A 13,770-nucleotide genomic window follows, 5' to 3' on the forward strand; every position below is an offset into this window, starting at 1 on the left:
CTGTGGTATTGCAAAGGCAAAGACAAATGCTTCCAGCCATCCATTGCACTAATGGATTGGTCATCAGCTGGCTGTCTATGTCCCGCATCAATATAGACCAAAGTACAGAGGGTTAGGCTATGCTATTGTGCACCTACCTGATGCATCAGAAGGTGCGAGGCCCTTGCTAAATTCTGTGCACAGACTTTGAGATCTATACTTTAGACTGTATCTAAACCTGCTCCAACATGGACTGACATTCTGGCCTACTTTCAGCCGATGCGACTTGTCTGTCGCTGAACAGTCGCTTTTTATGTATTCAGCACCTATGTATAATGTTGTAAAAATGCTCTAGAAGCTAAAGTCGCAGAAATGTCACACATATTTGGCCTGCAACTTTCTGTGCGACAAATTCAGACAGGAAAAATCAGTATAAATCCTTAGAAAATTATCCCCCAGTGTCTCCATCTGCTGGCGGTATTGAATAAGCATTGCTGCACTGATGGGGTATGCATTAGACGAAAAAAAAGAAGAAAAAGAAGAATAATACGCCCAGAAAAGAGGCGAAAAGGAGAAAAACGTAAAAAAACGTGAAAAAAAAGTAAGAGGAAGAGAAGGGAAAAAAAGGTGGAAATGGGTTTAAAAGTGATTTCGGCGGAGAAATATATATATATATATATATATATATATATATATATATATATATATACGCGCACACACACACATATATATAAACGTATTCTCCGTTGAGATATTGCAGCCGCTGCTGTGTCCAGGCCCAGGAGCCTTAGCACTGTGCTGTGATGTCACTCAATACCACTGACATCACTAGGTGTAAACAACATCTCTCCTTTGCTGTGTATGTGACTATGGAGCTGTTTGGTGATGTCGTCTATTATGGCCTTCATAGAAGCAACAGGAGATTGTTGCATCCATCTAGAACCCTCAGAACTACAGTGCTATGATGTCACTCACTTCCACAGGCCTTGCAGAATGTAAACAACAACAACCCAGCTTTGTTGTGTATGTAACCATAGGGATTTGTGATGTCACCTAGAACCTTCACAGCAGCGACAGCTTTATGAGGAGCATCAGCACTGCTCTGCCTGAGCAGAACCATCACCGCCATAGGTTGTCAAATAACCCGGGTTTAACCCACACAGGTAAGTCCAATGGGGTGCAGGCATGTCCTCTATGCTTACAGCTTCCCGTGGGTGTTGGTTTGATACCGTTTGGGGACAGCCAAGGAGGCATCTGCAGGCAACAAAGGTAGGTGTGTGCTTGTGTGTGTGTTTCCTATGCAGATCCTAAGCCCAGTGTCACATGCAAGTAGGAGGAGTAAGAAGGGTTCCTGGCAAATCCGGGTTATGGATTGCATTTAAAAAGGCCCCGTGGGAGTGCAATGGGCCCCTGTCTTGCTGCTTAGCAATAATGGTATGGGTTTAGGTTCTGCTGTGTGTACTGGTGGTTGACTGCCCCCCAGCCCAGAGTGTGCATGGAAAATTGTCTGGCAGCCTCCCTGACAGCAAGCAGTGATAGTGCCCATGAAGGGCACCTTGTTGGGCCCGCCCCTTTCACGGTTATTGCTTCTCGGCCTTTTGGCTAAGATCAAGTGTAGTATCTGTTCTTATCAGTTTAATATCTGATACGTCCCCTATCTGGGGACCATATATTAAATGGATTTTTGAGAACGGGGGCCGATTTCGAAGCTTGCTTCCGTCGCCCTATGCATTGACCCGATATGGCAGTATCTTCGGGTACAGTGCACCACCCCCTTACAGGGTTAAAAAGAAAGATTCCTACTTTCATTGCTACCTGCTTGCTGGCTAGCCAGCTAGCCAGCCCTGTGGGCCTTGCTGCTGCTGCAGCCAAAAAACAAAAGGTGGTGCTGCTGCTGCTTCTGCTGCTTCTGCTTCTGCTTGTGTCTGGCCGCTGTTGGAGCGTCCAGGCACAGGACTTCTGCTGCTGCTGACTAAATGGCCTCCTTAATTGGATCATTTGAGTAGCCAGCACACCTGTGCAGGTAGGGCATGACATGATAGGCAGCTGCCTTGATAGCGGGTGGGTGCTGAATGTTCCTAATTGACAAAATAAGATTAATGCTTATGAAGAAATATAAAATCTCATCCCTTCCCCAATATCGCGCCACACCCCTACCCCTTAATTCCCTGGTTGAACTTGATGGACATATGTCTTTTTTCGACCGTACTAACTATGTAACTATGTAACATAACATGGGGGGGGGGGGGGGTCTCCTGGCTGTTCACACAGGTGTGTCATTGCTGTACATTGACCATGCATTGCTTCTGTGGTATTGCAAAGGCAAAGACAAATGCTTCCAGCCATCCATTGCACTAATGGATTGGTCATCAGCTGGCTGTCTATGTCCCGCATCAATATAGACCAAAGTACAGAGGGTTAGGCTATGCTATTGTGCACCTACCTGATGCATCAGAAGGTGCGAGGCCCTTGCTAAATTCTGTGCACAGACTTTGAGATCTATACTTTAGACTGTATCTAAACCTGCTCCAACATGGACTGACATTCTGGCCTACTTTCAGCCGATGCGACTTGTCTGTCGCTGAACAGTCGCTTTTTATGTATTCAGCACCTATGTATAATGTTGTAAAAATGCTCTAGAAGCTAAAGTCGCAGAAATGTCACACATATTTGGCCTGCAACTTTCTGTGCGACAAATTCAGACAGGAAAAATCAGTATAAATCCTTAGAAAATTATCCCCCAGTGTCTCCATCTGCTGGCGGTATTGAATAAGCATTGCTGCACTGATGGGGTATGCATTAGACGAAAAAAAAGAAGAAAAAGAAGAATAATACGCCCAGAAAAGAGGCGAAAAGGAGAAAAACGTAAAAAAACGTGAAAAAAAAGTAAGAGGAAGAGAAGGGAAAAAAAGGTGGAAATGGGTTTAAAAGTGATTTCGGCGGAGAAATATATATATATATATATATATATATATATATATATATATACGCGCACACACACACATATATATAAACGTATTCTCCGTTGAGATATTGCAGCCGCTGCTGTGTCCAGGCCCAGGAGCCTTAGCACTGTGCTGTGATGTCACTCAATACCACTGACATCACTAGGTGTAAACAACATCTCTCCTTTGCTGTGTATGTGACTATGGAGCTGTTTGGTGATGTCGTCTATTATGGCCTTCATAGAAGCAACAGGAGATTGTTGCATCCATCTAGAACCCTCAGAACTACAGTGCTATGATGTCACTCACTTCCACAGGCCTTGCAGAGTGTAAACAACAACAACCCAGCTTTGTTGTGTATGTAACCATAGGGATTTGTGATGTCACCTAGAACCTTCACAGCAGCGACAGCTTTATGAGGAGCATCAGCACTGCTCTGCCTGAGCAGAACCATCACCGCCATAGGTTGTCAAATAACCCGGGTTTAACCCACACAGGTAAGTCCAATGGGGTGCAGGCATGTCCTCTATGCTTACAGCTTCCCGTGGGTGTTGGTTTGATACCGTTTGGGGACAGCCAAGGAGGCATCTGCAGGCAACAAAGGTAGGTGTGTGCTTGTGTGTGTGTTTCCTATGCAGATCCTAAGCCCAGTGTCACATGCAAGTAGGAGGAGTAAGAAGGGTTCCTGGCAAATCCGGGTTATGGATTGCATTTAAAAAGGCCCCGTGGGAGTGCAATGGGCCCCTGTCTTGCTGCTTAGCAATAATGGTATGGGTTTAGGTTCTGCTGTGTGTACTGGTGGTTGACTGCCCCCCAGCCCAGAGTGTGCATGGAAAATTGTCTGGCAGCCTCCCTGACAGCAAGCAGTGATAGTGCCCATGAAGGGCACCTTGTTGGGCCCGCCCCTTTCACGGTTATCGCTTCTCGGCCTTTTGGCTAAGATCAAGTGTAGTATCTGTTCTTATCAGTTTAATATCTGATACGTCCCCTATCTGGGGACCATATATTAAATGGATTTTTGAGAACGGGGGCCGATTTCGAAGCTTGCTTCCGTCGCCCTATGCATTGACCCGATATGGCAGTATCTTCGGGTACAGTGCACCACCCCCTTACAGGGTTAAAAAGAAAGATTCCTACTTTCATTGCTACCTGCTTGCTGGCTAGCCAGCTAGCCAGCCCTGTGGGCCTTGCTGCTGCTGCAGCCAAAAAACAAAAGGTGGTGCTGCTGCTGCTTCTGCTGCTTCTGCTTCTGCTTGTGTCTGGCCGCTGTTGGAGCGTCCAGGCACAGGACTTCTGCTGCTGCTGACTAAATGGCCTCCTTAATTGGATCATTTGAGTAGCCAGCACACCTGTGCAGGTAGGGCATGACATGATAGGCAGCTGCCTTGATAGCGGGTGGGTGCTGAATGTTCCTAATTGACAAAATAAGATTAATGCTTATGAAGAAATATAAAATCTCATCCCTTCCCCAATATCGCGCCACACCCCTACCCCTTAATTCCCTGGTTGAACTTGATGGACATATGTCTTTTTTCGACCGTACTAACTATGTAACTATGTAACATAACATGGGGGGGGGGGGGGGTCTCCTGGCTGTTCACACAGGTGTGTCATTGCTGTACATTGACCATGCATTGCTTCTGTGGTATTGCAAAGGCAAAGACAAATGCTTCCAGCCATCCATTGCACTAATGGATTGGTCATCAGCTGGCTGTCTATGTCCCGCATCAATATAGACCAAAGTACAGAGGGTTAGGCTATGCTATTGTGCACCTACCTGATGCATCAGAAGGTGCGAGGCCCTTGCTAAATTCTGTGCACAGACTTTGAGATCTATACTTTAGACTGTATCTAAACCTGCTCCAACATGGACTGACATTCTGGCCTACTTTCAGCCGATGCGACTTGTCTGTCGCTGAACAGTCGCTTTTTATGTATTCAGCACCTATGTATAATGTTGTAAAAATGCTCTAGAAGCTAAAGTCGCAGAAATGTCACACATATTTGGCCTGCAACTTTCTGTGCGACAAATTCAGACAGGAAAAATCAGTATAAATCCTTAGAAAATTATCCCCCAGTGTCTCCATCTGCTGGCGGTATTGAATAAGCATTGCTGCACTGATGGGGTATACATTAGACGAAAAAAAAAAAGAAAAAGAAGAATAATACGCCCAGAAAAGAGGCGAAAAGGAGAAAAACGTAAAAAAACGTGAAAAAAAAGTAAGAGGAAGAGAAGGGAAAAAAAGGTGGAAATGGGTTTAAAAGTGATTTCGGCGGAGAAATATATATATATATATATATATATATATATATATATATATACGCGCACACACACACATATATATAAACGTATTCTCCGTTGAGATATTGCAGCCGCTGCTGTGTCCAGGCCCAGGAGCCTTAGCACTGTGCTGTGATGTCACTCAATACCACTGACATCACTAGGTGTAAACAACATCTCTCCTTTGCTGTGTATGTGACTATGGAGCTGTTTGGTGATGTCGTCTATTATGGCCTTCATAGAAGCAACAGGAGATTGTTGCATCCATCTAGAACCCTCAGAACTACAGTGCTATGATGTCACTCACTTCCACAGGCCTTGCAGAGTGTAAACAACAACAACCCAGCTTTGTTGTGTATGTAACCATAGGGATTTGTGATGTCACCTAGAACCTTCACAGCAGCGACAGCTTTATGAGGAGCATCAGCACTGCTCTGCCTGAGCAGAACCATCACCGCCATAGGTTGTCAAATAACCCGGGTTTAACCCACACAGGTAAGTCCAATGGGGTGCAGGCATGTCCTCTATGCTTACAGCTTCCCGTGGGTGTTGGTTTGATACCGTTTGGGGACAGCCAAGGAGGCATCTGCAGGCAACAAAGGTAGGTGTGTGCTTGTGTGTGTGTTTCCTATGCAGATCCTAAGCCCAGTGTCACATGCAAGTAGGAGGAGTAAGAAGGGTTCCTGGCAAATCCGGGTTATGGATTGCATTTAAAAAGGCCCCGTGGGAGTGCAATGGGCCCCTGTCTTGCTGCTTAGCAATAATGGTATGGGTTTAGGTTCTGCTGTGTGTACTGGTGGTTGACTGCCCCCCAGCCCAGAGTGTGCATGGAAAATTGTCTGGCAGCCTCCCTGACAGCAAGCAGTGATAGTGCCCATGAAGGGCACCTTGTTGGGCCCGCCCCTTTCACGGTTATCGCTTCTCGGCCTTTTGGCTAAGATCAAGTGTAGTATCTGTTCTTATCAGTTTAATATCTGATACGTCCCCTATCTGGGGACCATATATTAAATGGATTTTTGAGAACGGGGGCCGATTTCGAAGCTTGCTTCCGTCGCCCTATGCATTGACCCGATATGGCAGTATCTTCGGGTACAGTGCACCACCCCCTTACAGGGTTAAAAAGAAAGATTCCTACTTTCATTGCTACCTGCTTGCTGGCTAGCCAGCTAGCCAGCCCTGTGGGCCTTGCTGCTGCTGCAGCCAAAAAACAAAAGGTGGTGCTGCTGCTGCTTCTGCTGCTTCTGCTTCTGCTTGTGTCTGGCCGCTGTTGGAGCGTCCAGGCACAGGACTTCTGCTGCTGCTGACTAAATGGCCTCCTTAATTGGATCATTTGAGTAGACAGCACACCTGTGCAGGTAGGGCATGACATGATAGGCAGCTGCCTTGATAGCGGGTGGGTGCTGAATGTTCCTAATTGACAAAATAAGATTAATGCTTATGAAGAAATATAAAATCTCATCCCTTCCCCAATATCGCGCCACACCCCTACCCCTTAATTCCCTGGTTGAACTTGATGGACATATGTCTTTTTTCGACCGTACTAACTATGTAACTATGTAACATAACATGGGGGGGGGGGTCTCCTGGCTGTTCACACAGGTGTGTCATTGCTGTACATTGACCATGCATTGCTTCTGTGGTATTGCAAAGGCAAAGACAAATGCTTCCAGCCATCCATTGCACTAATGGATTGGTCATCAGCTGGCTGTCTATGTCCCGCATCAATATAGACCAAAGTACAGAGGGTTAGGCTATGCTATTGTGCACCTACCTGATGCATCAGAAGGTGCGAGGCCCTTGCTAAATTCTGTGCACAGACTTTGAGATCTATACTTTAGACTGTATCTAAACCTGCTCCAACATGGACTGACATTCTGGCCTACTTTCAGCCGATGCGACTTGTCTGTCGCTGAACAGTCGCTTTTTATGTATTCAGCACCTATGTATAATGTTGTAAAAATGCTCTAGAAGCTAAAGTCGCAGAAATGTCACACATATTTGGCCTGCAACTTTCTGTGCGACAAATTCAGACAGGAAAAATCAGTATAAATCCTTAGAAAATTATCCCCCAGTGTCTCCATCTGCTGGCGGTATTGAATAAGCATTGCTGCACTGATGGGGTATGCATTAGACGAAAAAAAAGAAGAAAAAGAAGAATAATACGCCCAGAAAAGAGGCGAAAAGGAGAAAAACGTAAAAAAACGTGAAAAAAAAGTAAGAGGAAGAGAAGGGAAAAAAAGGTGGAAATGGGTTTAAAAGTGATTTCGGCGGAGAAATATATATATATATATATATATATATATATATATATATATATATATATACGCGCACACACACACATATATATAAACGTATTCTCCGTTGAGATATTGCAGCCGCTGCTGTGTCCAGGCCCAGGAGCCTTAGCACTGTGCTGTGATGTCACTCAATACCACTGACATCACTAGGTGTAAACAACATCTCTCCTTTGCTGTGTATGTGACTATGGAGCTGTTTGGTGATGTCGTCTATTATGGCCTTCATAGAAGCAACAGGAGATTGTTGCATCCATCTAGAACCCTCAGAACTACAGTGCTATGATGTCACTCACTTCCACAGGCCTTGCAGAGTGTAAACAACAACAACCCAGCTTTGTTGTGTATGTAACCATAGGGATTTGTGATGTCACCTAGAACCTTCACAGCAGCGACAGCTTTATGAGGAGCATCAGCACTGCTCTGCCTGAGCAGAACCATCACCGCCATAGGTTGTCAAATAACCCGGGTTTAACCCACACAGGTAAGTCCAATGGGGTGCAGGCATGTCCTCTATGCTTACAGCTTCCCGTGGGTGTTGGTTTGATACCGTTTGGGGACAGCCAAGGAGGCATCTGCAGGCAACAAAGGTAGGTGTGTGCTTGTGTGTGTGTTTCCTATGCAGATCCTAAGCCCAGTGTCACATGCAAGTAGGAGGAGTAAGAAGGGTTCCTGGCAAATCCGGGTTATGGATTGCATTTAAAAAGGCCCCGTGGGAGTGCAATGGGCCCCTGTCTTGCTGCTTAGCAATAATGGTATGGGTTTAGGTTCTGCTGTGTGTACTGGTGGTTGACTGCCCCCCAGCCCAGAGTGTGCATGGAAAATTGTCTGGCAGCCTCCCTGACAGCAAGCAGTGATAGTGCCCATGAAGGGCACCTTGTTGGGCCCGCCCCTTTCACGGTTATCGCTTCTCGGCCTTTTGGCTAAGATCAAGTGTAGTATCTGTTCTTATCAGTTTAATATCTGATACGTCCCCTATCTGGGGACCATATATTAAATGGATTTTTGAGAACGGGGGCCGATTTCGAAGCTTGCTTCCGTCGCCCTATGCATTGACCCGATATGGCAGTATCTTCGGGTACAGTGCACCACCCCCTTACAGGGTTAAAAAGAAAGATTCCTACTTTCATTGCTACCTGCTTGCTGGCTAGCCAGCTAGCCAGCCCTGTGGGCCTTGCTGCTGCTGCAGCCAAAAAACAAAAGGTGGTGCTGCTGCTGCTTCTGCTGCTTCTGCTTCTGCTTGTGTCTGGCCGCTGTTGGAGCGTCCAGGCACAGGACTTCTGCTGCTGCTGACTAAATGGCCTCCTTAATTGGATCATTTGAGTAGACAGCACACCTGTGCAGGTAGGGCATGACATGATAGGCAGCTGCCTTGATAGCGGGTGGGTGCTGAATGTTCCTAATTGACAAAATAAGATTAATGCTTATGAAGAAATATAAAATCTCATCCCTTCCCCAATATCGCGCCACACCCCTACCCCTTAATTCCCTGGTTGAACTTGATGGACATATGTCTTTTTTCGACCGTACTAACTATGTAACTATGTAACATAACATGGGGGGGGGGGTCTCCTGGCTGTTCACACAGGTGTGTCATTGCTGTACATTGACCATTCATTGCTTCTGTGGTATTGCAAAGGCAAAGACAAATGCTTCCAGCCATCCATTGCACTAATGGATTGGTCATCAGCTGGCTGTCTATGTCCCGCATCAATATAGACCAAAGTACAGAGGGGTAGGCTATGCTATTGTGCACCTACCTGATGCATCAGAAGGTGCGAGGCCCTTGCTAAATTCTGTGCACAGACTTTGAGATCTATACTTTAGACTGTATCTAAACCTGCTCCAACATGGACTGACATTCTGGCCTACTTTCAGCCGATGCGACTTGTCTGTCGCTGAACAGTCGCTTTTTATGTATTCAGCACCTATGTATAATGTTGTAAAAATGCTCTAGAAGCTAAAGTCGCAGAAATGTCACACATATTTGGCCTGCAACTTTCTGTGCGACAAATTCAGACAGGAAAAATCAGTATAAATCCTTAGAAAATTATCCCCCAGTGTCTCCATCTGCTGGCGGTATTGAATAAGCATTGCTGCACTGATGGGGTATGCATTAGACGAAAAAAAAGAAGAAAAAGAAGAATAATACGCCCAGAAAAGAGGCGAAAAGGAGAAAAACGTAAAAAAACATGAAAAAAAAGTAAGAGGAAGAGAAGGGAAAAAAAGGTGGAAATGGGTTTAAAAGTGATTTCGGCGGAGAAATATATATATATATATATATATATATATATATATATACGCGCACACACACACATATATATAAACGTATTCTCCGTTGAGATATTGCAGCCGCTGCTGTGTCCAGGCCCAGGAGCCTTAGCACTGTGCTGTGATGTCACTCAATACCACTGACATCACTAGGTGTAAACAACATCTCTCCTTTGCTGTGTATGTGACTATGGAGCTGTTTGGTGATGTCGTCTATTATGGCCTTCATAGAAGCAACAGGAGATTGTTGCATCCATCTAGAACCCTCAGAACTACAGTGCTATGATGTCACTCACTTCCACAGGCCTTGCAGAGTGTAAACAACAACAACCCAGCTTTGTTGTGTATGTAACCATAGGGATTTGTGATGTCACCTAGAACCTTCACAGCAGCGACAGCTTTATGAGGAGCATCAGCACTGCTCTGCCTGAGCAGAACCATCACCGCCATAGGTTGTCAAATAACCCGGGTTTAACCCACACAGGTAAGTCCAATGGGGTGCAGGCATGTCCTCTATGCTTACAGCTTCCCGTGGGTGTTGGTTTGATACCGTTTGGGGACAGCCAAGGAGGCATCTGCAGGCAACAAAGGTAGGTGTGTGCTTGTGTGTGTGTTTCCTATGCAGATCCTAAGCCCAGTGTCACATGCAAGTAGGAGGAGTAAGAAGGGTTCCTGGCAAATCCGGGTTATGGATTGCATTTAAAAAGGCCCCGTGGGAGTGCAATGGGCCCCTGTCTTGCTGCTTAGCAATAATGGTATGGGTTTAGGTTCTGCTGTGTGTACTGGTGGTTGACTGCCCCCCAGCCCAGAGTGTGCATGGAAAATTGTCTGGCAGCCTCCCTGACAGCAAGCAGTGATAGTGCCCATGAAGGGCACCTTGTTGGGCCCGCCCCTTTCACGGTTATCGCTTCTCGGCCTTTTGGCTAAGATCAAGTGTAGTATCTGTTCTTATCAGTTTAATATCTGATACGTCCCCTATCTGGGGACCATATATTAAATGGATTTTTGAGAACGGGGGCCGATTTCGAAGCTTGCTTCCGTCGCCCTATGCATTGACCCGATATGGCAGTATCTTCGGGTACAGTGCACCACCCCCTTACAGGGTTAAAAAGAAAGATTCCTACTTTCATTGCTACCTGCTTGCTGGCTAGCCAGCTAGCCAGCCCTGTGGGCCTTGCTGCTGCTGCAGCCAAAAAACAAAAGGTGGTGCTGCTGCTGCTTCTGCTGCTTCTGCTTCTGCTTGTGTCTGGCCGCTGTTGGAGCGTCCAGGCACAGGACTTCTGCTGCTGCTGACTAAATGGCCTCCTTAATTGGATCATTTGAGTAGCCAGCACACCTGTGCAGGTAGGGCATGACATGATAGGCAGCTGCCTTGATAGCGGGTGGGTGCTGAATGTTCCTAATTGACAAAATAAGATTAATGCTTATGAAGAAATATAAAATCTCATCCCTTACCCAATATCGCGCCACACCCCTACCCCTTAATTCCCTGGTTGAACTTGATGGACATATGTCTTTTTTCGACCGTACTAACTATGTAACTATGTAACATAACATGGGGGGGGGGGGGGGTCTCCTGGCTGTTCACACAGGTGTGTCATTGCTGTACATTGACCATGCATTGCTTCTGTGGTATTGCAAAGGCAAAGACAAATGCTTCCAGCCATCCATTGCACTAATGGATTGGTCATCAGCTGGCTGTCTATGTCCCGCATCAATATAGACCAAAGTACAGAGGGTTAGGCTATGCTATTGTGCACCTACCTGATGCATCAGAAGGTGCGAGGCCCTTGCTAAATTCTGTGCACAGACTTTGAGATCTATACTTTAGACTGTATCTAAACCTGCTCCAACATGGACTGACATTCTGGCCTACTTTCAGCCGATGCGACTTGTCTGTCGCTGAACAGTCGCTTTTTATGTATTCAGCACCTATGTATAATGTTGTAAAAATGCTCTAGAAGCTAAAGTCGCAGAAATGTCACACATATTTGGCCTGCAACTTTCTGTGCGACAAATTCAGACAGGAAAAATCAGTATAAATCCTTAGAAAATTATCCCCCAGTGTCTCCATCTGCTGGCGGTATTGAATAAGCATTGCTGCACTGATGGGGTATGCATTAGACGAAAAAAAAGAAGAAAAAGAAGAATAATACGCCCAGAAAAGAGGCGAAAAGGAGAAAAACGTAAAAAAACGTGAAAAAAAAGTAAGAGGAAGAGAAGGGAAAAAAAGGTGGAAATGGGTTTAAAAGTGATTTCGGCGGAGAAATATATATATATATATATATATATATATATATATATATATACGCGCACACACACACATATATATAAACGTATTCTCCGTTGAGATATTGCAGCCGCTGCTGTGTCCAGGCCCAGGAGCCTTAGCACTGTGCTGTGATGTCACTCAATACCACTGACATCACTAGGTGTAAACAACATCTCTCCTTTGCTGTGTATGTGACTATGGAGCTGTTTGGTGATGTCGTCTATTATGGCCTTCATAGAAGCAACAGGAGATTGTTGCATCCATCTAGAACCCTCAGAACTACAGTGCTATGATGTCACTCACTTCCACAGGCCTTGCAGAGTGTAAACAACAACAACCCAGCTTTGTTGTGTATGTAACCATAGGGATTTGTGATGTCACCTAGAACCTTCACAGCAGCGACAGCTTTATGAGGAGCATCAGCACTGCTCTGCCTGAGCAGAACCATCACCGCCATAGGTTGTCAAATAACCCGGGTTTAACCCACACAGGTAAGTCCAATGGGGTGCAGGCATGTCCTCTATGCTTACAGCTTCCCGTGGGTGTTGGTTTGATACCGTTTGGGGACAGCCAAGGAGGCATCTGCAGGCAACAAAGGTAGGTGTGTGCTTGTGTGTGTGTTTCCTATGCAGATCCTAAGCCCAGTGTCACATGCAAGTAGGAGGAGTAAGAAGGGTTCCTGGCAAATCCGGGTTATGGATTGCATTTAAAAAGGCCCCGTGGGAGTGCAATGGGCCCCTGTCTTGCTGCTTAGCAATAATGGTATGGGTTTAGGTTCTGCTGTGTGTACTGGTGGTTGACTGCCCCCCAGCCCAGAGTGTGCATGGAAAATTGTCTGGCAGCCTCCCTGACAGCAAGCAGTGATAGTGCCCATGAAGGGCACCTTGTTGGGCCCGCCCCTTTCACGGTTATCGCTTCTCGGCCTTTTGGCTAAGATCAAGTGTAGTAATACAGGAGATCTGGTCAGAAGGTACTCGGGTACCCCTCTCCTCGGCCTTGTGGGATCGCCCAGGTTTATTGCCTGGGCTTCACCCACTTGTTGCTATTGGGGAGAGGGCCTAGTCCCAGGGTAACGAGTAGCGATCGCCTCTCAAGACCTTCGGGTGGAGAGAGGTTAGAACCATGGATGATGATCCGGATCCAGGTTCTGTGCCGGCATACGCAAGGATCAAAAACACCGTGAGAGTCATTCTCACGGATGATACCAAAAGGGCGGACGATTTGAAATTCGTAGTAGAGGACGTGCTCGGAGGAGTTTTCGGAATACAGAAGGGCGAGATATTGGCAATCCAGGACTACCCGAAGCGTAAAATTTTTGATGTGACGTTCACACAAAATGGCATCCACAGAGATTTTGTTACCAGAGCTGCTGCGAGTAAAGACAAAAAGCTTCAGGGTGTCCGGATTATTGAGCACGTTCTAGACGATATTAAGCTGGTGGTAGTAAAGATGTATTCCCCTTTCGCCAACCTACACGATGTTGAGTTGTTTTTACAAGTCTATTTTAGTAAGGTTGAGTGCAGAGGAAAAATCATGAACAGCTGTGGCATCTGGACATCTAAGTGGAGATTTCAGGTTACATGCAAAAAAGATGACAGATTGCCGGGGGGAATACAACTACCACCAGCTCGTTTTAAAATAAATAATATGTGTGGCGACCTCTTTTATGCGGGGATGCCAAGCTACTGCAGGAAGTGTCACAGATATGGACACACAAAAGAAAACTGT

The 13,770-nt window shown here is 46.0% G+C and overlaps 5 non-coding genes and 1 pseudogene across 5 annotated transcripts; all 6 read left to right on the plus strand.

The window, feature by feature from the left end:
• Nucleotides 1-1,561: 1,561 nt before the first annotated feature.
• Nucleotides 1,562-1,752, plus strand: LOC130320791 (U2 spliceosomal RNA). Its single transcript, XR_008866639.1, has one exon. It is a non-coding gene; the product is annotated as a U2 spliceosomal RNA (small nuclear RNA).
• Nucleotides 1,753-3,840: 2,088 nt separating this feature from the next.
• On the plus strand, nt 3,841-4,031 carry LOC130320720 (U2 spliceosomal RNA). Its single transcript, XR_008866575.1, has one exon. It is a non-coding gene; the product is annotated as a U2 spliceosomal RNA (small nuclear RNA).
• A 2,088-nt stretch (nt 4,032-6,119) lies between these two features.
• On the plus strand, nt 6,120-6,310 carry LOC130320721 (U2 spliceosomal RNA). Its single transcript, XR_008866576.1, has one exon. It is a non-coding gene; the product is annotated as a U2 spliceosomal RNA (small nuclear RNA).
• Nucleotides 6,311-8,402: 2,092 nt separating this feature from the next.
• On the plus strand, nt 8,403-8,593 carry LOC130320722 (U2 spliceosomal RNA). Its single transcript, XR_008866577.1, has one exon. It is a non-coding gene; the product is annotated as a U2 spliceosomal RNA (small nuclear RNA).
• Nucleotides 8,594-10,673: 2,080 nt separating this feature from the next.
• Nucleotides 10,674-10,864, plus strand: LOC130320723 (U2 spliceosomal RNA). Its single transcript, XR_008866578.1, has one exon. It is a non-coding gene; the product is annotated as a U2 spliceosomal RNA (small nuclear RNA).
• A 2,088-nt stretch (nt 10,865-12,952) lies between these two features.
• Nucleotides 12,953-13,085, plus strand: LOC130320843 (U2 spliceosomal RNA; annotated as a pseudogene).
• The last annotated feature ends 685 nt before the right edge of the window (nt 13,086-13,770 follow it).

Source organism: Hyla sarda, unplaced genomic scaffold (genome assembly GCF_029499605.1).
Source record: "Hyla sarda isolate aHylSar1 unplaced genomic scaffold, aHylSar1.hap1 scaffold_222, whole genome shotgun sequence".
Lineage (NCBI taxonomy): Eukaryota > Metazoa > Chordata > Amphibia > Anura > Hylidae > Hyla > Hyla sarda.